The 25,550-nt window shown below is 43.6% G+C and overlaps 1 protein-coding gene across 2 annotated transcripts in view; it reads left to right on the top strand.

Annotated features, from left to right (window-relative positions):
- The first annotated feature begins 2,684 nt into the window (after window positions 1–2,684).
- The window catches only part of LRRC3B (leucine rich repeat containing 3B), a 300,534-nt gene continuing 277,668 nt past the window's right edge, over window positions 2,685–25,550 (top strand). The window contains exon 1 of one of the 2 annotated variants that reach the window (XM_068234446.1): window positions 2,685–2,968. The gene's annotated coding sequence lies outside the window, so the exon portion shown is untranslated. Of the gene's footprint in view, window positions 2,969–3,180; window positions 3,255–25,550 lie in introns of those variants that run through there. The other variant, XM_068234448.1, reaches the window with a different exon arrangement.

Raw genomic sequence — 25,550 nt, forward strand, 5'->3', positions numbered from 1 at the left:
GGGAACCTAAAGCAATAAAAAAAAAAAAAAAACAGTTCAACTTACCTGGGGCTTTAACCTACCCCCTACAGCCACCCTGTGCCTGCGTCGTCACTCTGGGATGTTCCTGTCACCCACAGTGCTACTTGTTCATCTGTATGCGCAGCCCCTGTCCATGCGCCTTCTGATTGCGCTCCTGTGGATGGGAGCGCTCTGCAGAGTACGGGAAAATCTCTTTTTCGCATGCTCCGAACATGATGAAGAACACAAGAGGCCGGGGCCACGCATGTGCATTGGCTGGGTCACCCAGCCAAAAGAGAGGCACTGCGGGGGACTGGAGCATCACTCAGTCTTTAGGTCACTTTCTTTAGGTTCCCTAAAAGCAAATAATACAAGTTTATTTTTTTGATTGTCTCAGCTGAATGATACAGTGTTGTCACTTAACTTCAATCTTGAATTATTTGCCATTTTTTAAAATCTATACCCTCCACACAGTTGTTCACTGTCGTGCAAGAGTTATATGGCTTGTAATTAGTTATCAATAAGAGTTATCAATAAGAGATTCTGACTCAAGTATGACTGAAGAGAAAATGTTATTTGCATATCTTAACTCTTAACCATTTCAGTGAGAAAATAGATAAAACGAACACAGAGAAGATCTAGGTAGGCAAGAGACAGTCCATACACACAAGTTTCTCTCAACATGTCACTTGTCAGTTCAGGTATCCTTTAAAGTGAAAAATTGTAAAATTTAAAATATGTGCAAACATAGACAAATAAGAAGTACATTTTTTCCAGAATAAAATGAGCCATAAATTACTTTTCTCCTATGTTGCTGTCACTTACAATAGGTAGTAGAAATCTGACAGAAGCGATAGGTTTTGGACTAGTTCACCTCTTCATAGGGGATTCTCAGGGATTTATTTATTTTCAAAAGCACTTAGTGAATTGCAGGCGCTCTGTCCAACTACCAAAAAACTGTGTAGTGAGCAGGGAAGCAGGCCAGCATCATTGTTTAAATCCTTTTCAGGGAATACCTTTATAAAGAATAAAAACCTTGCTGAGAATCCCCTATGAAGAGATAAACTGGTCCAAAACCTGTTACTTCTGTCAAATTTCTACTACCTACTGTAAGTGACAGCAACATAGGAGAAAAGTAATTTATGGCTCATTTTACTCTGGAAAAACTTCTTATTTGTTTATGTTTGCACATATTTTAAATGTTTTCACCATAGTGCCCCTTTAAGATAGGCTATCACTCTGTTTATGGAATTAAAAGTATATGCTTTCTACAACCTGCTGCATTTCCTGTGAACCTGGGTGTGTCAACTAAAAAAACAGAAGGGGTCAATGGCAGCAGAGCCTAGTGCTACTTAACACAGCAAAACCTTAGTTTGGCATAAATGACACAAATGTGATCATATGATAAAATGATTGCTACCATGATTTTTATTTAGTATTTATATAGCACAAACATCTTCCACAGCGCTGTACAGAGTATATTGTCTTGTCACTTATTGGTCCCTCAGAAGGGCTCACAATCTAATCCCTACCATATAGTCAAATGTCTATGTATGTATCATGTAGCGTATGTATTGTAGTCTAGGACCAATTTAAAGGGACTCAGAGACAAATAACATAATAGATTTATACATACCTGGGGCTTCCTCCAGCCCCATCCGCGTGGATCGCTCCCATGCCACCATCCTCCGCCACCTCTATCGCCGGTACTGGGTCCCTTAACTTCGGTCGAATGCAACCAGTTTACCGCATGTGCAGGGACTCCCTCCATCTTGCCGGCACCTGTTTTACGCATGCGCCTGCGCAGTATGGAGGGAGCGCACTGCACCTGCGTCGACTGGCCAAAGTTACTTGACTTGGTACCGGAGCTGGAGAAGACTGGGAGTGATCCATGCAGATAGGCCTGGAGGAAGCCCCAGGTATGTATAAATCTATTATGTTGTTCATCTCTAAATCTCTTTAAGGGCAAGCCAATTAACTTATGTGTATGTTTTTTTTTATGTGGGAAGAAACTGGAGTGCCCAGAGGAAACCCAAGTAGACACGGGGAGAACATACAAACTCCATGCAGATAGTGTTTTGGCTGGCAACCAGGGATCACAATTATTCAAGAGAATGACCATTTCAATCCTGATCACATCATTTCAAACGTATGAATTCTTAAAACTCACTTTTTTTTCATGTCAACGATTATAATTGTATTGAGTACAATAGAGTATAATAGACTCTCATAGACTTATTTTATTTACCTAATAAAATAAGTACAATAGACTCTCATAGACTTATTTCATTTACCTAAGTAGCAAAGTCATTGTACACCATATTCAGTGCTGGAAGTGTACCGACTGCAGCTAATAATATAAAGGAAGGATCACTTATTCCAGCTCTGCCTGCCCAGGTCTTGGAAGGATTGCACAATATAGTAGTGCTGTTTTCCAACCTGGAGAAATTATTCATGCCAGACAGGTTCCTGCAATGTGACTGGTGGTGGTAAGTAAGGGGAGATGGGAAATAGCTACAGAGAGAAAATCCCATCTGATGGCTGCAAGAGATTATTAGCTGGGAAGAGGGTCATGCCTGAAAATCATAAACACACCAGAGAAATACACTCATGTAGAGTGGAGTCACAATCACACCCACCCACATCAGCAGCACCCAGCCCCTCAGTGCTGTGCTGAATGTTGCTGAGCAGATCCACAGTCTTTCTATGCTGTGTGAGTGTGTGTCTGTGTGCTTTGCTTCTTCATTGTCTAGCTCACACACACACAGTCAGGGTCTCTCCTCCCTTGGGCTGCAGCAGGAGGGGCACAGGCTGCTGGAGAGAGCCCTGTAGAAGCCCGCGATCCTCAGGATGGATGGAGCTCTGTGACTGCATAGGTTACCCGGGCTACATACTGCTATAGGAGACTACAAGCAGAATGCTGTCGCTGTCTTCTTGCCCTTCCAGCGGCGTCAGGTAGTTTCTCCAGGTAAGGCAGCTTCTCCTCCAGCTTTCCCTGTGACGCCTGTTGCGCTTGATGCTCCAGCTGTTGCCTTTTGTGCGATCGCTGTGGATTCCTCCTGCTTGCAGTTTCTTTCCTGCGTATCTCTCTGGTGCTGATGCTGCTGTAGGTGAGGAGGATTCGGAGTGTGATGACTGTCTGTCACTAGCGGCTTACATTGTATCGGTATTCAACTGTCGTCAAGTTTTGGTGAAGGAGGTCCTGTGCCTACCAATAAGGCACGATGGGAACGTGCCTAGACAGATATAGCATGGTATGATATTATTATTAAGAGGCTCCATTTTTCTGTTGTACATGAATAGAATATATATTTTTGTCTTGCACGTTTGATAAGTACTTGCTGCTTGAAGCACGCATTGCCAGCCTGCTCAACATGTGAATGTTTGTTGTTGATACTACTGTGATGGACTCGCTTCTGTGTTCCTAATAATGAGGATGGGACCAGCTTACTGGAAACAGACCTGTTCTACCCCTGTTGCTTGTGTAGAAAAAAAAATCCTGTTCTTTTTTTGAGTCTGTGTTTGTGTGAGAAAGAGGGGGTTGGAGAGAGAGAGAGGGAGACGGGGGAGAAAGAAAGGTGTGTGTGTGTGGGGGGGGGGGGGGGGGCAGGGGGAGAGAGATGGGGGGGGGGGGGGGCAGATGAAATGTGAGAGAGGAGAGTGACAGAGAGAGAAAGAGGGGGGGGGGCAGAGACATGGGGGGGGGCAGGCAGAGGAGAGAGAGACACCACAAAGGGAGATGGACAGGAGAGAGATGGGGAAGGGGGGGGGGGGGTAGATAAGGAGAGTGACAGAAGTAGAAAGATAGAGGGGGGAGGGGAGAACGTGGGAGGGGGAGAGAGAGACACACACAGTGGGAGGAGGGGAGGGCAGAGGAAAAGAGAGGGAGAGAGAGACAAGGGGGAAGGTAGACGGTAGAGAGAGAGACATAGGGGGAAAGTGAGAGAGGGGGGGAGAGACTGAGAGAGAGAGAGACCCATACAGGGGGAGATGGAGAGAGATGGGGTGAGGGGAGGAAGGGGGGGGGGGGGGAGAGACAGAGGGAGAGAGAAAGAGACAGGGAGAGGAAATGATATACCCTTTCTGCATAAGGTGCCCATTAGTGATACACTCTTTATTCTACAATCCTACAAAATCTTTGTAGTAGAACGGTAAACCAACTGGTGAATATACTTTGAATAAATACTTTAGGTAGTCCCTCATTTACAGAGAAGTTGTTAGATTGTACAATCAAGGTTGCATCATTAGTGGACATCTAGTGGACATAAGGGATTCATCATCTAATTTGTTAAAAAAGCACAGGACCAGCAGACATAACATTGGTGTTTGGGAAATACCTCCTTTCTCTTTTTCTTATGATTGAATGGGACCCCCCTGTGGAGTTTTTAGTGATATGAATAAACACAGTTTTATTTCTGGATTCTGGAAATAAACTTTTTAGGCCACGCCTGATGCTAAGCATGATGCCAACGCCATTCCTCCAAATGGCAACACACCCTTTCCACTGGTTTATTGTTCACTTTTCCTATATTTTGTCTTGGTACTGGGAGAAAACTCCTGAATCTATTTGTGAACCCCCGAGCTAGATCGTTTTACAACAAATAAGAGTGAATCACAATCTGTTGTAATCTTTTTGTTTGAAATGTTATGTTGGCAAGAATAGGTCTGCTCTCTTTCTAGTTTTGTGTTGAAATAAGGCCCATTTCAATTCTGAAGTAACACTTCATAATGCTACTGACAGTAGTTCCCATGATTTGATTACATGCTTGTAGCAAAGGGACCCATGCCTTGTATGATTCTGGAAATAAGGGCCAGCTCTGACACTTATAAGTAGAAGTACACACACTCAGTCTTACAGACTACACAGATAGCTCAGTCATATGTTGGTAATGTCGTTTCCCATAATTCCTGGAGAAACAGAATTCTTGATTCAAGTCAGCTGATGTCAACAGTGTTTAGTTCAAGAAGGTTGATGGAGACAGAAGTTTATCAGCCTAGCTATCTGTCCTCTCTCTCTCTCTCTCTCTCTCTCTCTCTCTCTCTCTCTCTCTCTCTCTCTCTCTCTCTCTCTCTCTCTCTCTCTCTCTCTCTCTCTCTCTCTCTCTCTCTCTCTCTCTCTCTCTCTCTCTCTCTCTTTCTTTCTTTCTTTCATCTATCTATCATCTATCTGTTTTACCTCTGTCTCTTTTTCTTTCTTTCACTCTCTCTTTATAGCTTCCATTCATCTTTTTTTTTCTGCTTGTCATGTCTATCCATCCATCCGTCTGTCTCTCTGTCTTACCTCCTTCTCTCTCCCATTCTGTATTTATCTCATTCATCTCTCTTCTATCTATGTATTTGCTCATCTATTTGCCAATCATGTCTCTATTTATCTACGCATAACACTTCCTACCGTTTATCTATTCATAGGGCAGCACGAAAGTGTAGTGGATAACGCTCTTTATTTGCAACGATGGGTCCCTGATTTGAATCCCAGCCAGGGCACTATCTGCAAGGACTAAGGATGTTCTCCCCATCTTTGTGTGGGTATCCTTACACATCCCAAAAACATACAGATAAGTTAATTGGCTTCTCCCTAAAAAATTGGCCCTAGACTATGATAGACATATGACTATGGTAAGGATTAGATTGTGGGCCCCTCTAAGGGACAGTTAGTGACAAGACAACATAATCTGTACAGCGCTGCAGAAGATGCTGGTGCTGTATAAATGCTAAATAATAATATTTACCTGCTATCTATGGCTGTACCCTTTCTTTCTTTCTTTCTTTCTTTCTTTCTTTCTTTCTTTCTTTCTTTCTTTCTTTCTTTCTTTCTTTCTTTCTTTCTTTCTTTCTTTCTTTCTTTCTTCCTACCTTCCTTCCTTCCTTTCTCTATATATGGTGGCATAGTGGTTAGCTCTCTCAGGGCACTATCTGCACAACATTTGTATGTTCTCCCCGTGTGTGTGGGTTTCCTCTAGGCCCTCCCACCACCCCAAAACATACAGATAAGTTAACTGGCTTCCCCCTAAATTGTCCCTAGACTACAATATACACACTCAGGGGTGTTTCTAGCCACTTTGTCACTCCAGGCAAGAAAACCTGTGCCCCCCCCCCCCCCACTCAAATCTCAGGGCCAGCCAGGGGAGAGTGGGGCATATAATATCAAGAGGGGTCACGCCACTCACTATGAGGGTGTCCCCTCTGCTGCTCTGTACACTGCGCAGCAAGTGTGTCTCCCTCCCTCCGAGTCCTGCCCAGACCCACACAGCAGCAGGCATGATGCTATATATGCCTGTGTTTAATATCCATTCCCAGGAGCCACTGGGCGAGCGGGGGGGATATGGGCGAGCGGGGGGGCGGAATCAGGGCCGGCCAGCCAGCCAGGATGCATATAAAAAAATTATCAAGAGCAGCAGTCAGATCTGAGGATTGGCACTCACTGTCTGTGTGTGTGTCGTCTCTCAGGCTCTGCTAGTTTGTGCGCTGTGTGCACACTGACTCAGGTCAGGTGTCAGCCGGCGGTAGCACTGGTCCCTCCGTCTGGCGTCACACACGGTGCCTTCAAGCACGTGTGACAGGCGGGGGGCGGAGTTAGGGGCGGCGCCGGCGCGGCGTGTAAACAAACTAGCGTGCGGCGGCCGCACGCTCTAAACAGAGAGGGAGAGAGGGGGCGGGGAGAGGGGGCGAACCAGTAGGCGGCGGCACAGCACTCCCACATAAACTAATGTGCGTGCTGCTGCTGCTCGCTCGGAAAAGAGGAGAGGAAGGGGGCGGACCAGTAGGCGGCGCCGGGCACAGGCTGAGCTGCCTGTCACAGCCGGCGCCGACCTGGCTGAAAAAAATAAATATAAATAAAATAAACACGAACAGAGCGGTGACTTGTCGGGAGGGCGCCCACTTCCACCCATGGCGCTATAGGCAAAAATTTAGAGTTGCCTAGTGACTCAGACGCCCCTGTACACACTACACAATACATACATAGACATGACTATTGTAATAATTAGATTGTGAGCCCTTCTGAGGGACAGTTAGTCAATTGGCTTCCCCCTAAATTGTCCATAGACTACAATACATACACTACACAATACATACATAGACATATGACTATGGTATGGTGGGGACTAGATTGTGAGCCCCTCTGAGGGACAGTTAGTGTCAAGACAATATACTCTATACAGTGCTGCAGAATATACTAAATAATAATTATAATACTATCTATTCATAAATCTGTATCTATCTATCTATCTATCTATCTATCTATCTATCTATCTATCTATCTATCTATCTATCTATCTATCTATCTATCTATCTAGCTATCTATCTAGCTATCTAGCTATCTAGCTATCTTTACTATTTACCTGTACTATGCTGACCTGATAGCTTTCCACTATCCGCAATTATGTTGGTCACATGTCAGATGATGGCACACCATAAACATTCATAAAAACATTTCTCTTTCTGAATACCACGTAAAGCAAAGTGCAGTCATGCAGTGTATGGTTGTATCAGCTGAGGTGGTTTTCCTGTGGACTCAGAGAGTACATGGAGCATGCTGTTTATATGGGAGGGATATGATGAGGTTATTTATGTGTGCTGGATACAGCTGGTGATCCCTGAGACATAAGCCAAGCCATGGCACTATGCCCTTTGTCCATTCGTTGCTCTGGAGAATTCCCCTCTATATTGTTCTGGAGACACTGTCTGCATTTTTACGTGTGTTATTAACAAGGAAATAGGCAGTTAGTTAGGAGCAGCAGGCTTTGATAGATGGAGGGAAGTATGCATTGTAAATCTGCGTAGCCTGTGGCTTCCTCACAGCAATGTGCGCACACCCTTTGTAATGTAGCCACAACACGTTCTAATTATTTCACAGTCATGTTAGATTGAACTGCCTGCAAACAGTATGATAAGAGCTGTTTATTATGCTGGTTGCTTTGCAGTCAGACTGTACACGTCTTACAATTTATAACAGGGTAGCTGAGACAAGCACAATGCTGGGAGGAAGGAACGAGTCAATGAGATTAGTGTGGATTGGAACGGAAAGAAAGGGGCCTTTAGCCTTTTTCATTTTATTTGAATAAATTGTAAGAAATCGCAAACATGTAGCTTTTTATTTATTATGCTAATAGTTTGTGCATTTCTCACTGCTTGTTTAAGTCCTCCATGAAGTTATCTGAAAAAGCTTAAGAAGCATATTTAAGTTGCCCATTCTTGGGTCGATTTTTGCGTATGATCGAGCAGGCCATTCAGTTGTTTTATTTAATTGACCCTAAATCAATATTGGAAAACCTCCATTGATTGAGCAATTACCTGACTGGTGTTTGAGACTTCTCAATTGATTCCTGTTGGATTGAGTTTTGAAGCATGCAATTAATGATTACTACTATTCAAAGCATCTATAGGAGTGATTATTACTAGCACAGGACCAATAAAGAGGTAATACTGCAGTTGAGAGAGGGCCCCTCTGGCCCAAGGGACCCGCTTCGGTCGCAACCTCTGCACCCCCTATTGCTACGTATGACTCATTTTACAGCTGCAAACAACACAGAGTATCCTAACAACCAATCAGAATTGATTTATTTGAATGCAGTGGCTTCAAATCTGGTTGATGTAGCATATTGACTTTTGACCAATTTTATGTGGTCTAATAAAAGATGTTTTTTTAATAAACTGGTCCAAATTCTTCAAGAGAGGTAAGGTTACCTCTCTGTTTATAAGATCAACAGATTATTAGACTTTTATGCATTGGGCGCTTCCACCCCTGTTTTAAAGAGAACCCCAGGCAGATTTTTTAAATCTTAATAGCACACAGAGGCATGTTCTCTTGCCTCTGACTTGCCTCTGTGTCCTGCTGCCGCTGTCAGTATCCCCCGGGCTCTGCTGCCCCCCGATAAATAGTGCCAGACTAGCGACAATCTGATTGTCGCTAGCCGTCTGTTTACCTGCATCTTGTCAATCAGTTTCCCCGCATTCCCTGCCCCGCCTCCTCCATTTCATGCCATTCCCCGCCTCCGCTAGCTAACTGATTGACAAGATGCAGGTAAACAGTCGGCCAGCAACAAGCAGAGTGTCGCTAGCCTTGCACTATTTATCAGGGGGGACAGCAGAGCCTGGGGGGTCTGGCGGCAGCAGCAGAACGACACAGAGGCATGTCATTGTGCACAGAATATGCTTCTGTGTCTGATTTATAACATCCGCCTTGGGTTTTCTTTAACTATGTGAGTTCAGCTGTAGCCAAACTCATTACCATTGATTTCACTCATCCCTCTGCTCATTACCAATCATTTTTACCTCCACACTGTGCTCGTATTATTCTGAGAGCCTGAGGTATTGCAATAGCGCCCACTGCAAACACCCAATGTAAGCGACCAGCACCCCATAGCTTCTGCAAGACATTTGCTACCTAATAGCTAAACTCATTCCCCATCATGTCTGCCTTTTCCACCACCTGGTTCGCTAGGGCATATCATTGCAGAACACCCGAGGTATTGCCTGGACCAACTCTTACCCCATAGTCCCAAATTAGTATTGTGGTCTGTGGGTGAGCCAATGTATGAAAGGGGCACGTACGCCAAAACTCCCTGCTTCACACCCTGCAGTGTGCTTTCTCTAACTTATTCTACTATGCCAAATGTGTGGTTTCTTATGACTTATTCACCTGTTATCCCCCTATCCTCCCCACCCTGTGCTCCCTTCACCTTATCTAACCATGCAGAATGTGAGCTGCCTCATAACCTATTTACCTGTACTATCCATCCTCACTGTGATCCTCCCCCTTCCTGTCTTACTTCTCCTACCCTGTGTTCCCTCCTACCCTGCTTACTTACCCTCCGCTCCCCACAGTGTGCCCCATCTAACTTATACCGCTATGCTCAATGTGAGCTCCCTTATGACCTTCTTACCTGTACTATCCATCCTCTCTGTGATCCTTCCTCTTCCTGTCCTACTACTCTTACGCTGTGTTCTCGCCTACCCTGCTTACTTACCCTCTCCACCATGTGCTCCTTTTATCTTTTCCTACCATACCGGATTTGAGCTCCCTCATGAATTGCTCACCTGCCCTATCCATCCTCACTGTGATCCTCCCTCATACCTTCTTTGTGTTATCTCCTACCCTGCTCACTTCCCCTACCTTTCCCACAGAGTGCTTCCTCCATCTCATCCCTTATCCAAGCATGCCTAATGTGTGCTCCTTCCTTACCTACTTATCTGTTCTATCCACCCTCAATGGTATTGGTATTTTGGGTTCTTCTGACCCAAAGAACATTTTCAAATATTACCCACTAACAGGACAGTAGCTGTACTTAACCATTCATGTTCATTAGCAAAGAGCTAATAAGTAATTAAGATTTCTAATTAAAAGCTGCAATATTTATTTTCCTTTTCACAAAGTCTGTAAGAAAATAGTTATGAATTATTAATTTGTAAGAACCAAGAAAGAGAAAACTTAATCCATTTAGGTTTAGAGAATATCTACCAGCTCATTCCCTGAGGCTAAAAAAACTGAATTTACTCTGAGCTTTATTTTGTCTGTTGCTGGGTCTCTAATGACACGTCTCTGACTTTCTGTACTGAAGCCTGAAACGTGAATAAATGATTCTTAATGCAATAGAAACTGACAATCACAGAGAAGAGCAACACAAATTAAGCACCCCCCACTCCACCTCTTTGTGGCTCGATATATCGTTTGTACTGGAAAGAAAAAAACTAAAGAAAGATGCAGCAATAAATGAATTCTTGGTACAAATTTTCATTGCAATGTGCTATATATTATCTTTGTTATTTATCAGGCTCATTCCTGTTGGTCTCAAATCAGATGCACACTTAGCTAAAACGACACTCTAGTTATCGTTACTATTAGTTACCTAATGCCACTTGAAGCGAAACTGCCAAATCACGTGGAGCCCATCACACAGGTCTAATGGCACGTTTCATTATCACCACTAGATATGCATCTGCCTCAGGATCTCGGGACGTGTGATGCTCCAGTGTGCCATTATAGTCCAAGCCAAGTCCTGTCTGGAAGAACAGAAGCTCTTCTGCAAAATGATATATCTGAGCACAGATTGTCTACTGCTTTTTGCATATAGATACAAGTATGTTGCATTATCAGAGCCTCAATATAAAGCAGTTTAACCCCACCTAAAGCAAAACCGAGGTGAAGAACAAAGTTAGATACTCCCCACTGTAGAGGAAAGCCTTGAATGTTTCAGAGGCTTCATCGATCTTCTTTGACCCCTTTGCTGCCGGCCAGGACTCACTTCTTCTTCATGGCCACACTGTGCAGCCGCCAATAGAGTTAGTGCTTACATAGTAATGCAAAGCTACTTGTGCATGGGGGAAAAAGCTGCTCCATGTTACTGTGTAGGTGTGGGCTGTACTTTGCCGCAGTTTGCACTCGTGCATGGACAGGGCCAGTCCTAGCTACAATGGAGCCCTGGGGCAAAAGCAACTTGAGGTGGGTCCTAGCAATAACCTCCCCCCCCTCCACAGCCTGCCAGCTGACTCTTAAGACCCATCCCACCGTACTCTCAGCCACACAAACAACATGAGGTGTCCATCATATGTCCCCAAAAGCATTGTTGGGGACCCCATTATTCCCTTCCTCCTTTCCCTTGCAAATCCAGAGGGTACACACATTGGGGTCTTACCTAATCTAGGCAGGACACTGAAGGCAGCACCATGCTCTACACTCTGGACTTCTCCCCATGGTGCCTCCCTTCCTCATTCCCTGCAGGCATGTATGGGGTCACCATAGCTGGAGGGTAGGGGACACACACCTTCGGGGCCCCTAGAAACTCTGTGGCCCTGGGGCAATTGCTCCCTTTGCCTCTATGGAAGCACTGGCCCTGTGCATGGATTGGAATGCAGTTAAGAGCAATATTCAACATTAATGTTGAATATTTTCTAAATGTACTAACACAGGAATTACGGGGTCTAAGAAGATCTGGTTAAGCATGTGGACTGTCCAGAGGCTTCACTCTGCTGAGGTAAGTATCTAAGTATCTTTTTTTCACTTCAAATACACACACTTTAATTTGTATTAACCTCCTGATGGCAATAAACCTGTAAGTTCATAAGAATGTCCTGAAATACTTTAATTCAGATATAAACAGTGACAGTTATGTGACCTTCAGTGCTCCTCAGATAGCAAACTTCCATAGAGTCTTGCTGCTTGTCCACTAAGGTAGAAAGAGGTTAAAGTTTAACCGCTTCCTCAACCTGTTTGGGAGGAGTGGCTAGTAGCTGCTCAGCCACACCTCACCTCCACTGACAGCAGCACGACCCAACTAAGGTGGATTTCTGAAATGAGAGACCTCATTGGTAGTCATGTGACCACTATTCCTTACATTAAAATGATCTTATCTTGGGGCATCGGAGCATTTTAAAACCATACAGTTTTATTGGTAAAGTAGTGGGAAGGAGTATAAGTACACAAAACACGTTAAGCACTTAATTAAAAGGTCTTCCTTTATAGTGTTATTATTATTTAGTATTTATATAGCATCAACATCTTCCACAGCGCTGTACAGAGTATCGAGTATATTGTCACTAAATGTCCGTCAGAGGGGCTCACAGTCTAATCCCTACCATAATCATGTGTCTATGTACGTAGCATAGTCTAAGTCTAGGGCCAATTTAGAGAGAAGCCAATTAACTTATCTGTATGTTTTTGGGATGTGTGAGGAAACCTGAGTGTCTGGAGGAAACCCACAAAGGCATGGGGAGAATATGCAAAATCTGTATTTAGTGCTGTACAAAATGAGAAATCATTAAGTAAAAGAATTAAATCAAATTCAATCGTATTGTCTTACATACTTTCTGAGCTGTGAAAGCTGAATATTCTCCAGTCTCTGCTGTAAATTGTAAGAGAACTTTGTGATTCATTCATCCAATTAACGGCTACATCAATGGTACTCTCTGGTTCCTCCTTAATTAGCAGCTACATCAGAGGTACTTTTTGGCACCTCCTTTGGACAGTTATCTTGAGTTTTGTGTTTGGATTCCTCATCTCATGTAATAGTTTACAGGTGTTTCTGTAGTTAGAGTCTGTAATCACTGATGCTTGTGCCAAAAAAAAACAAAAAACGGAGAAATGGATATAAATAAACTCCCAAAGCCAAAACCTCATGTTTCTATGATACCTGGGGCACTGTTGCTGTACTGTGCTATTATAGCTGATTGTACGTATGCAGTTGCTGACATAATTGCTTTTGGCACAATGACAACTTAATAGCATATTCAGTGATTCCACTGTAAAGCCAGACAGTTTCTTTCACTTGGCCTAACAGATTCAAGCTGCACACCTTTCTTAAAACATTCTAAGTAAGCAGAACATTATCTGATGCATCAGCATGAAAGCAACAGCCTAGCTTTTAAGTGTATTAGAATGTGATAGGATCAGCTGATACTGGACTTCCCTCAACCGCCATTGTATTATCATGAGAAAACAGTGTGCTAGTACCAAAATGAATTACTGTCTCTTTCCTAAGTCATTAAGATCTTAGTCATACAAAGCTTTAAAAGAAACGTGGTATGAATATTAATAGCAACCTAGGATTGACATTTGTGGTATTTGGGGTCTGCCACTAAACCACCACCAAATCAATAACAGATTAATCTGTCCACACCTCTTATAGTAGAAATAACTTCATCTTTACCGATGCTCTGTAACATCGTATGAGACAGAAAGTATTGAGACAAAGCTACCTAAGTTAACCACTTAAGTACCAGCGGTCTCTACCCCCTTAAGGACCAGAGAACGCTGGTACAATACCGACGGAATCCCGACAAATCGCCACGCATACCCGCCGCAACCGCCATTACTGCCGCATGCCGGGATCCTTCTGACATAGACTCCGCCGTCTGTATGACGGCAGAGACATGTGAGCCGGTCAGGAGCCGCTTTCGTTGGCTCCTGACCGTGTCTATTAATGTAAGCCAATGGGAGCAGCTTACATTGATAGACACGGCCAGGAGCCAGTGAAATCAGCTCCTGACCCGCTCACAGGGCTCTGCCGTTATAGAGACAGGCAGAGCCAGTGAGCTGTGATGAGAGATGTCGGGTTTGAGAGGCGCAATTGGCGGGGAGCGACGGAAACGGCGGATGCGTGCTTTGGGCAGTGATTTAAATCTACGCCCTGCCAACCAGGAGCCCACCAAAACAGGGCGTAGATCTCAATCACCGCGGTCCTTAAGTAGTTAAGCACAGAGCCACATACAAATGATTGTTCCTCTCCTTATTTCCTACGATCCCCGTAATCACCCCTTCAAAAATGTGACTTTTGGCTAAACACGAATTTTCAGAGAGGAAGAGGCAGCTTTGCCGCAATATTTTCTCTTATCACTCTCCTTTTCCCTGCCCCAACTTCTCCCTTTACCATGCAGGGATTAGGAGGGAATGGGAAAATGATGGCAGGGAATATTGCAGCTAGCCTGTGTCTTCCTGTCGGAAAATTTGACTTTAGCTACAATTTAGATTTTTCAAGGATTGATTACGGACGCTGGGGGAATGAGGAGAGTAACTGATAATGCACAGAGGTATGTGGATCCAATATAAACACACCTCTGTGTTTACCTTAGGTACCTTTGCCTAGGGTCAGGTATTCGTTAGGCTGTGTGCAGATGTAGGATTTTTGTCTTGCATGACGATTGTTCTTAATTACAGAAAAACCTTGGACAGAGAGTAACTTGGTGCGCTTTGCAATACAACCAAAACATTTTCGGAGATTTTGAATTGATATACAAGCAACCTCTTGATATACAAGCAAAAAACATATACGGGTTTCACGTCATTACAACTGAGCCAATGGTTCTTCTCCCTTTGACGCTGCGGGATTGTACTTAATCTAAGTGCAGGAACTGTACAATTCCACATTTCAAAGAATCCTCAAAAGTAGACAAAAGTAGTTGTCATTGGATAAGTTCTTGTTAAAGCCACACAAAAAAAGGTGAACCAACAGTTGGCAATGACTATGTTAGTTATAGTGAAAAGTCTTGTTTCCATTTAAAGGGACTCCGAGCTCTAAATAAAAACGAAATTGGTACTCACCTGGGGATTTCTGCAGCCCACCGTAGGTCGGTAGGTCCCTCGGCGTCTATCTGGCTCTTCTCCCAGGGCCTGGCCAGAAATGGCTCCCCGGCGGCTCCCGGCAACACTGGGCCCGAGTGTCGGGCTCCTTCTTCCTGAAATGTCACGTCTGTGGTGACAGTACTGCGCATGCGCGGTTTAATCGCGCATGCGCAGTACTGTCATGCCGGCCGCTGTGATGTCGCGAGGTGGCCGGCGTGGTGACGACAGACGTGACGTTTCAGGAAGTAGGAGCCCGACACTCGGGCCCTGTGTCGCCGGGAGCTGCCGGGGAGCCCTTTCTGGCCAGGCCCTGGGAGAAGAGCCAGATGGACGCAGAGGGACCTCCCGACCTACGGTGGGCTGCAGAAAGCCCCAGGTGAGTACCAATTTCGTTTTTATTTAGAGCTCGAAGTCCTTTTAAATTTTTACAGTACAGTACTTTGTATTAAATATTATTCTATAAATGTTTTTGGATTGTGGAATTAATCATCTGGGTTTCTATTAATCCTTATGGAGAAATTGGCTTTGATATAAGAGTGCTTTGGATTACAAGCATTTTTCCGGAAAGAATTATGCTGGCAAATCAAGGTTCCACTGTATCTCAGACAAAGTTTGGGTGTCCTGTGATGTCACTAAATGGCCGATACTGGTGACTGCTGTTTTCTGTGCCTTCTGCTCCTCTTCTGGTGATCACCCTACTCTTAACAACTTACTATAACTTACTTACAGTACTATGCCTTTACAGAGAGGCACCAAAGAAACATATACAGCAGAGACCATTAGAGAATGTCTTCTCAAACATTAAAAGAAAAAAAATGGCTACCACCATCATAGAAAAGCAAGGAAAATAGGCAGTTTATTTTGTATTTTTCAAACTTCATCTGGGATTCCTTTATGGACATCTGAGCTCATTTTGGTTGGGTCTTGATTTTATCTAGTGTAGTTTTTGATTCTGTGCAATACAGTATACATCCACTTTAAGCAATTAGAAATTGGCAACTAAAAATTTAGCACAGAATTGCAAGGCAATATGCTGGAACGAGCCTTGCTAATTTACTGAAGTAGGGCTGGCTGAAGCTGAGATGCCAACACTTCATATAAACCACAAATTCTGTAAAACCTTTCCCAATGGTAGATACCAGAGTAAGCAGATTTAAGCTGCCAACCTATTTCTCTAATTACTGACATACAGAACAAGAATAGCTGATATATGTCAGTAATTAAAGGGAGGAAATGGCAGTGCTAAGACAGATCTCCAATTCAGGCTTTATTGCACATTATTGTAGCTGTCCAATTCAGTGGAGTTAGAGCAAACCTGAAACGAAAATAAGCCTGTAATACAAGGAATTGTATGTGTATAAGAAATAAAACATTAGTAGCAGAGAAAAGCGTTTCATATTGTTTTTAAGTACAGGAGGAATGAAAAAACTTTAGTTGTTATCTATGCAAAAGAGCTTCTCTGAGCTTTTCGACCCACTGTGTTAAATACTGTCCTGTTTTCTGAAGCACTTAAACAGCCAAGAAACAGCTAGAGAAAGCTTGAGATAAGGTTTTACTGCAGGAAAGTTCAAAGGGTGATTCTTTCTGCTTTGATTCATAGTTTAAAAGACAGAGGGCTTGATTCACAAAGCGGTGCTAACTGTTAGCACGCCTGTGAAAACCCCCTTAGCACGTCTAAACAAGCTTTTCGCGCATAAAACTTTATGCGCATAAAACTTTACGCGCGTAAAACTTTACGCGCGCACTGCACAGAGCGCAGGGCGCTCCGCGCGAAGTGCCCATTAAAGCCTATGGGACTTAGCGCGCATAAAACTTTGCGCGCATAAAACTTTGCACGCGCAAAGTTAGCGCGCGATCTGATTGAGAAATCCGGTGCTAACCTACTTAGCACCCTGGTTAGCACATCTAAAGACTTTAGACGTGCTAAGTAGGTTAGCACCGCTTTGTGAATCAAGCCCAGAGTGTGCTTTTAAAACTGCAACCGTGACACAATACTGCAATGTTATTAAATAAAGCTATATAACTGAAAATAAAAATATGAAACTACTAAGGTTCTATTCCTTATCTTGTAATACACATACAATTCATTATATCATATCATTTGTTTTTGTTTTTTTGTTGATTTTTTTTTTCGCTTTTTCGCTTTATCTGCTTAAGATTTGTTAAGTATGCAAACATTTAAATAAATATATGATGATGATAAGGCTAATAAAATTAAATCCATCTCCAGAAGTCAGTTTTAAGGTTCCCATTAACAGTACAATTATTATGAAAGATTCTTTATTTCAATCAGATAAATCTGTGTGGATCATAAAGCGTCAGCAGTTGTTCACGATAGATAAAAAGTTATCATAATGTTGATTGTAAATAGCCAGTTTATCAATCAGCCCAGCGAATTTGAATGATTATAAGTGAGCTTATTTAAAGTGAACCAGAGACAAAGCACCCTCATGCATTTTACCATATATATCAGTTGGAACATTAGAGAAAACACCTACCCTGCTCTCTGTTTCATCCTTCACTGCTCAAACTGCTTCTAATCAGCCCTGATAAAATCCCAGGCTGAGCATTCAGTCCGGCTTTGCTCAGGAATCATTATAGCTGAGTCATTATAGCAGAGCCAGAAGGGGGCAGGCTTGGGCTTGAAAAGGCATCAAAGAAGACAGACTCGCTATAATGATTCCTGAGCAAAGCCAGACTGAATGCTCAGTCTGGGATTTTATCAGGGCTGATTAGAAGCAGGAAGCAGTGAAGAATGTAACACAGGGCATGGTAGGTGTTTTCTCTAATGTTCCCACTGATATATATGGTAAAATACATGAGGGTGCTTCGTCTCTGGTTCACTTTAAATCTTTTGTACAAATATTGTATAAATACAGTCATTTGCAATCAATTATCTTCAATTTATTGAATCAATCAAAATAAAGAATAAAATCATAACATTTGCACTGTTATTGAGGACCTCTAAAGAGTTGTCTCTAAATTAAGAGTGTACATTAACAGTACGATCTCTCAAACGATCAACCATATGATCCATTTATTGCGATTCATTGGAAACGATTGTTCGGACCCACCAGCAGATTAGAAAATGATAAGCAATCAAGGATGCCCATTAACGGCATCTAAACCGTTTGATCCGATTGATCATATGGTCGATGGACGGATCATTTATTGTTGATCTGCACCATTAACAGCACCCGCTCTGATTGATAGTACAGTCAATCCTTGGGAGATTGTACCATTAATAAGCACCTATAGTTTTTTTGTTCATTTATTTTAGTCCAGCAGAGTTTCATAGAAACCATGGCCCTAATTCCTGTACTTCTGGGGCTAGAGAACTCAGAGCTGAGCAATTTCAGCATAGTGAGTTTAGAGGTTTTTTTTATTGTGCTTTGCCCACATAGCTGAATCTCTTTACTTAGGTAACATCAACAAAGGAACATGATAACTCCAACTCAAATACTTTTGTAAGTCCCATTCTAAGATTTCATAGTGCAAACTGTTAATTTAGGACATATACTGTATCTATATGTATACATGTGAGTATTTTTAGCAGCGAGGATTACTCATTAGGAAAAGCAGAGGCAGGACATGTGTAAGTAAAAAACAGACAAAACACCTTTGTATATCGCTTTTCTCTTGTCAGACTCAAAGCGGTAGTGAGGCAGCCACTAGGAGCACGCTCAGTATGCAATAGCAGTGTTGGCAGGGCCGGATTAAGCCAAAGGCCACCTAGGCCATAGCCTAGGGCACAACAGGAGCAAGGGCACCAAAGCAGCAGGCTAAACTGGTGAAGCATTTGGAAGCTTGCAAATGCTGCAGTGCAGGGAGATCCGGTGAGTGCCTGATTGCAGTACTCTGCTGCCAGCTGCCTGTGCAGCGGATGCCCTGCTCTCCCAGAATGTTGGCGTTGTGGCCGGCGGCTATGAACTTTGGCAGCATTGCAGAGTTAAAAGCGGAAGATTTGGAATAGCAGCCGCTAGTCGCTCACATCTCCTCTCGTCTCCAGCGTACAGGCTTCCTCTGACTCGCTGGTAACATGCTGGCAAGTTACAAGTGAGAGATGCTGGTTGGAGGGACAGATGTACAGCAGCAGCTGATGGAGACAGAGGGGAAGAGGAAGATTCTACGCTGGAGAAGAGTATAGAGGTGACACTGATAGCTACTGCGGGTTGGAGGCGACCTGGCTACCTATACTGAAAGGTGGGAATTGGTGGGATTAAAGCGGACCCAAACCAAACATTTTTTTAATTCAAAATATTTAGTTGCACCACTCTGACACATACAAAGATAAATAAACACTCCTTCAAGCCTATGAGCATTTCAGTGTATACTTATTAGCCTTCTCTTTTTCATTACTAGGGTTATACAGGTGGCAGCCATTAGCAATTCCTCCTTTGCTGGACACCTTCTAATCCACCAGTTTGCCGGATTCTGTCCCAGCAATATGAAAGGAAGGGAGGTGTTCCTTCAATAAATGTAAAATATTTTATATTTGTCATCATGCAGCTGAAAAAAGGCTGCTATTTATTATTATAATTTAGAAAATAGATTTTATTTCTGAAATCTTGTATCTTTTTGGGTCCACGTTAAGGGAGTCACCCAGCTACCTATACTTGAGGGGGAGGGGCATTCAGGCTACCTATACTAGTGGAAAAGGGGGAGATGTCATCTGGCTACCTATACTGAAGGGGGGCCGCTGGTGACAGTGGCTTTGGGTGGTAAAAAGTACAAATCCAGCCCCGAGTGTTGGGGAGTCTTGTCCAAGGACTCCTTACTAAATAGGATACTGGCTTACTGAATAGGAAGAGCCAAGGTTTGAACCCTGGTCTCCGATGTCGGGGCTCCCTTAACCAGTAGTAAGGCATCATCATAGCCATGGCAGAACATCATTGAGGGGGTGGGCCGTCATGCTAATAACCTGCTATATATATAGATATAAGAAGTATTTCTGCCGCTGAAACCAGGATAATGAATGTAAAATGGGTATCCTGAATAACTTAGTATGATCTGCTGTATGTTATCAAAATGTTCCTTTAATGCAAATTGTATTTAGCCCTGAAGTGGACCAAGGAAAACTGTCTGGATGTGCATATGGTTTGCCAAATTCCAAGTTGCAAACAATTTGCATTAAAGGGAAATGAAATTTGGACTTACCTGGGGCTTTCTCCACCCCCGTTGCCTGCGAGGTCCTCCTGCATCCTCTTCTTACCTTTCCTGGTCCTGTTGGCGGCTCCGGTAATCGGCAACTTCGGCTGAAACCATGCGCACCTTCACCATGCCCCCGCCGGTCGCCATAAGCATCCTGCGCATGCATGGTTCAGTATTTAGGGAACTGGGCATGTGCAGGGTGCTTACAGTGACCGGCATGATGACGCGACAGGTGCGCGGCGGGGCCACACACACCTGACTTCACCTGAAGTTGATGATTACTGGAGCAGCGAAAGGGAAGAAGAGGATGGTGGAGGACCTTGCGGGCTACGGGGGGCTGGAGGAAGCCCCAGATAAGTCCAAATTTCATTTTTATTTACCGCTCAGGGTCCCTTTAAATTTGCACATAAGCCAGTTTTACTAGAACCTCTTTGACCATCTCTACCTCTCATTGCAATATTTCTACTGCCCACCCACAGCTGTCTTCTCCTCACTATCTATGCAGACAATCCTACTTCAAATCCTGGTTGGAACCAATACATAAAGCCTGATACACACCTTCAATTTAGTTTCGCCAATCAATGACCAATTTCACCACCTCCATTTAATATGAGGACTTACCTACATGATCCATTCATATTGTTCAAAATCCATTGACACTCATGCTACCTGGGGGTGGTACAATTGACCAACTATTGGCCAAATAAAATTGAGCTGCAGCTCTTTGGGCCATATTCTATTAACTGTTCTCCTGAGTTTTCTCCAAGGAATTTATTTTTCTTATTTAAAAAAATATTTTTTTAGTACTTCACAATTGAAAAAGTACTACAAAGTAGGTAAAAAGGTGACATCACACTCAAATTGAGTATTTTTTTGCTAGATGGGAGCCTTAAAAGTATTTTATTGACAAGGTTTGAAAATATCTACTTGGAGAAAACTTAGGAGAAAGTTAATAGGATACGGCCCAAGGAGTCTGACAAGAGAAAAGAACTATATGAATCTTATCTTTTCAACTTTTTAATGTCATTTGTTGGATGCATCCTAGATTGGAGCTCTCATTGCTCCTGGGAATTATTCTATCTCCTAAGAAAGGTATTGCAATAGCATCAGTAATTCATTACATTCTAAAGAGGAAGACAATGTACAGAGTAGGCGATTAGAATAGCGTGCAGTATGTGTAGATATGTGATAATTAATTTCTGCTTGGAGAGATGTAATAATTTGCTGTTGTGTTGCACAGAGATGTAAGCTGACCATTCACCATGCAATAATGAATTATAATAATGAACACATATAGGGCTTGATTCACTAAAGCGTGCTGTTAGCACGCCAGTGAAAAGCCCCTTAGCAGGTGCAAAGTGCCTTTGCACGCGCTTATGCGCGGCACAAAGTTTAGCGGTGCGCATGAAATGTCACACCGCCTGCGTGCAAAATAGCCTGATAAGCTTACTTTGCACGCGGACGGTGCAGCGTTTCACGTGCACCGGTGCGAAGTTTCGCGCGAACCAAATAGCGCGCGATCAGTAACTTCTTTGCCTGTGCAAACTACTTAGCACCCTAGTTTGCACGTGCAAAGCTTTTAGGCATGCTAACTGTGTGAGCACGCTTTAGTGAATCAAGCCCATAGTGTACCTTGCTAGCATGAGTTATACCCTATCTAGAAGCTGTTGCCTAAAGTGTTTTTCAGTCTGCTTATTGATATGCTGAAAATCATTGTACAGTGTATGGCCAGCTGCAGGGATCATTCACACATATTCGTATTTTGTATATGTGCAAGCAAAACACTGGAATCATTGTGCATTTTGATGCAGAAAAACTACATTAAAGAGGCACTGTAGTGAGTTATTGTAGAAAGCAATTAATTATTCAGGATACCCACTTTTATGTGAATTATCCTGCAGCATTACCCAGCATCAGAAACACTTCCTATAGCTACAGTGGCTTGCAAAAGTATTCGGCCCCCTTGAAGTTTTCCACATTTTGTCACATTACTGCCACAAACATGAATCAATTTTACTCCCAGTGATGTTTAGCCTAGGCTGTTAAATTGCAACTGTCGGGCATAAAATCAAAAACCAATTCTTTATTTTTATCTGGTAAACAATAAGGATGCTAACCAGGCAATCCAAAAGTTAAAATCGCTATTACTTTTCTTGTTGATAAATGATCATTCCACAGTTTACCCGACTCTTATTTGGTACATTGCTGCACAAAAGAAGTTGCAGGGCATGCTGGGTTGTCCTTTTTTGCTTCTCTACCTTCCCGTCAGACTTAACTAATGCAGTCTGATTGGCTGAAGCCACTTTCCCTCCTGTTTCCCTCTCCCACACCTCTGTTCCTCTCTGATTAGCCAATATTTATCATGCTGAGACAATGCACTTTCTATAGTGGAGGGCAGGCAAATCAAGCAGAGGAGAGTAAGGGAGGAAATGACATCAGGATTGGCTTCAAATAGCTACAGTTAAAATGGGAAATGGGAAAAAAGCTTCTCATTTTTTTACTGTAGAAAAATCACTAAAATCAAAACGTGGACAGCAGGGCCGGTTCAAGTAACAATTGGGCCCTAGGGAAGATTTAGCCTGGGGGCCCCCCAACAGACACCACGACCAAAAAGCCTCATTAGAGGCCCTTTGTTGCAGCCAAATTTCCCTCCTGGGCCCCTGAGCTGGCTGCTGACCCTCCCCCAATCACCTCTCAACTTAACAGACTCTGCAGAGTCCCTGGGGAGCAACAGTTAAGATGGGGAGGGACACCATGGGGGCCCCTACAAGCTCTGGGGCAATTGCCCATTTTTTCCTATGGTAGCTCCGGCCCTGGTGGACAGTGCAATACATATGTTATGTAAGTAGAGCAAGTATTTATCTACTTATATATGTGTTTTTTTTCTGAGATAGTATGGTTGACAGCTCCTCTTTAAGCTATGCGGAATTCTACTCCCAGAGCATTCTTTGGAATCAAATATATTTTGTACTGGCTTCAGAACACTCAGTAATCAACATCCCCAGAACTGCATCTGACAGGACTAAGATGTTGCCACCTGTGATAAGTTTCAGAATTTAAATCAGGAAGAGGAAAGATTTTACAATGGGCAAACACTGACTTAACAATTTATACATAAATATTGTAAATTATAAGCAATTTTATCCATTATGTTATTTGTATTACAGTGCTTAACAGATATTTTTAGATTATGAGTGGCAGAAGAGATTGCATTAAATATTTAAAAAACAAAATAGTTTAACAGCTGTGTGCCTTGGGCATGGTTTGGGGCTCGCAACTCATTAGTGTATGGGGGAGAGAAGAAAAATATCTGCACTCAAGGGTGTGTATTAAAAGATGCAGGCGAGGGAATGCTGCATGGCTGTATGGGCATCAAGAAAGAGCCAACAGTCCAACCAGGTATGTGTCGTCTTTGAAGAACAGGAAGAACAGCCGTGTGTGGGGGGAGACAAAGGTCCTGTTGCAGTTAAAAAAGGATAAAGGTTAGAGACTCTGTAATAAAAAAATTGGCCCCTGTGGGGTACTTAACTCAGGAGGGGGAAGCCTCTGGATCCTATGGAGGCTTCCCCCGTCCTTCTCTGTCCCACAGTGGTCACGATGGGCCCCTCTGAAGCCACAGCCAACAATTTGTCAGGCTGTGGCGCAGGCGCAGCAGCACCTGCAATATTTACCTTCCCTGGCTCCAGCACAGGCGCAGTAGGGGCTCTTGGCTCAGGATCAGGCGAAATAGCTGATCCCAGTGGTGTCCGCTCGACTGTGCAGGTGCAAGTCGCCTACGCTGTATAGCAGCGGACCCGACTGGGATCGGCTATTTCTGACTGATCCCAAGCCGAGAGTCACTACTGCATCTGCAATGGAGCCGTGAAAGGTAAATATTTACATGACCACTGTGGGACGGAGGAGGACGGGGAAGTCTCAATAGGATCCAGAGCCTTCCTCTTCCTGAGGTAGGTACCCCCGGGGCGCTTTATTATGTTACAGGTTTTCTTTAAAGTGGGGCTGAACTCTTGCACAGAGCAGAAGGAAAACAGAGTTATATGCACCCTTTATGTATTTTTTTTTGCCTGTCTCATTCAACACTGTAATTTGATCTCTTCAGCTGTGTCAGCTCAGGAATCTCCTCGGCCATGGCAAAGCTGCTAATTTGTAAACACAGGATGTTAACCCTATGTCCGCTTCCATGAAAGCAGGAAGTAGACACACTGCAGATTTATTGCAGAATTTGTATCAGCTCTAACAAAGAAATGTTTTTCTTTAAAGGATATTATGCTGTTGCATATCTTTTAGAGCAGAGAGGAAGTTCTATGTTCAGGTCCGCTTTAAGAGCGGACCTCCAGTCCCTACCTCATTCATTACCTGGGGACTACCTAAATAGAGATGGCCCGAACCTCCGATTTTCGGTTCGCGAACCGGGTTAGACTTCAATGGGGAGGCGAACTTGGAAAACTAGAAAAATGAAACAAAAGTGATGGAAAAGATGTTTCAAGGGGTCTAACACCTGGAGGGGGGCATGGCAAAGTGGGATAGATGCCAAAAGTCCCGGGGGGAAATCTGGATTTGACGCAAAGCAGCGTTTTAAGGGCCGAAATCACATTGAATGCTTAATTGCAAGCTTAAAGTGCATTAAAACATCTTGTGTATACATCAATCAGGGAGTGTAATTAGAGTACTGCTTCACACTGACACACCAAACTCACTGTGTAACGCACCGCAAACAGCTGTTTGTGTAGTGACGGCCGTGCTGGACTGGTGCGAGGTAGCTGAATGACAGAACAGTGACTGTCCAGCTAATCAAATTTAATCTGTCCACAATGAAGCAACGACCTTATTATCTTGGGTGTGCCCCCCCCCCCCCATGATACACTCATATAGCCGCCGGTCATTGCTTCATTGTGATATGCAGAAGCCCCTTCACCACGGCAAGGTAATGATCACGAAGGGGAGTCGGCACATATACATGCCTTTTGTTTTGTTGTTGCAGCCGCAGTGCAGCCAGGAAAATTAGGCAGGCATGTACACGCACCAGAAAAATTATTATAGCGGCCGCTGCTAGTCTTGGGGCAGGCAGTCACATGGCGTGCAGGCAGAGATGCTTTGTGTGGGGTCTGACTTAGTCTTCGGGCAGGCCTGACCATGCTTTGCAGACCACGTGGTCAGATGGTCCCTTGACCCAACGCTGTGTGCAAGAGATGACACCATTTACTTTCAACATCACTGTACAGTTTGGGTATCGCCTTTTTTGAGAAATAATTGCATATCCTCCACTGCGGTGTGTGGATTTGCTTTTGTGTGCTGCTTTCCCTCAGGTGGTCATCCCATTGCAGTTTGTGCTTTGTAATCATGT

This window comes from Hyperolius riggenbachi, chromosome 5, assembly GCF_040937935.1.
Source record: "Hyperolius riggenbachi isolate aHypRig1 chromosome 5, aHypRig1.pri, whole genome shotgun sequence".
In the NCBI taxonomy this organism is placed as follows: domain Eukaryota; kingdom Metazoa; phylum Chordata; class Amphibia; order Anura; family Hyperoliidae; genus Hyperolius; species Hyperolius riggenbachi.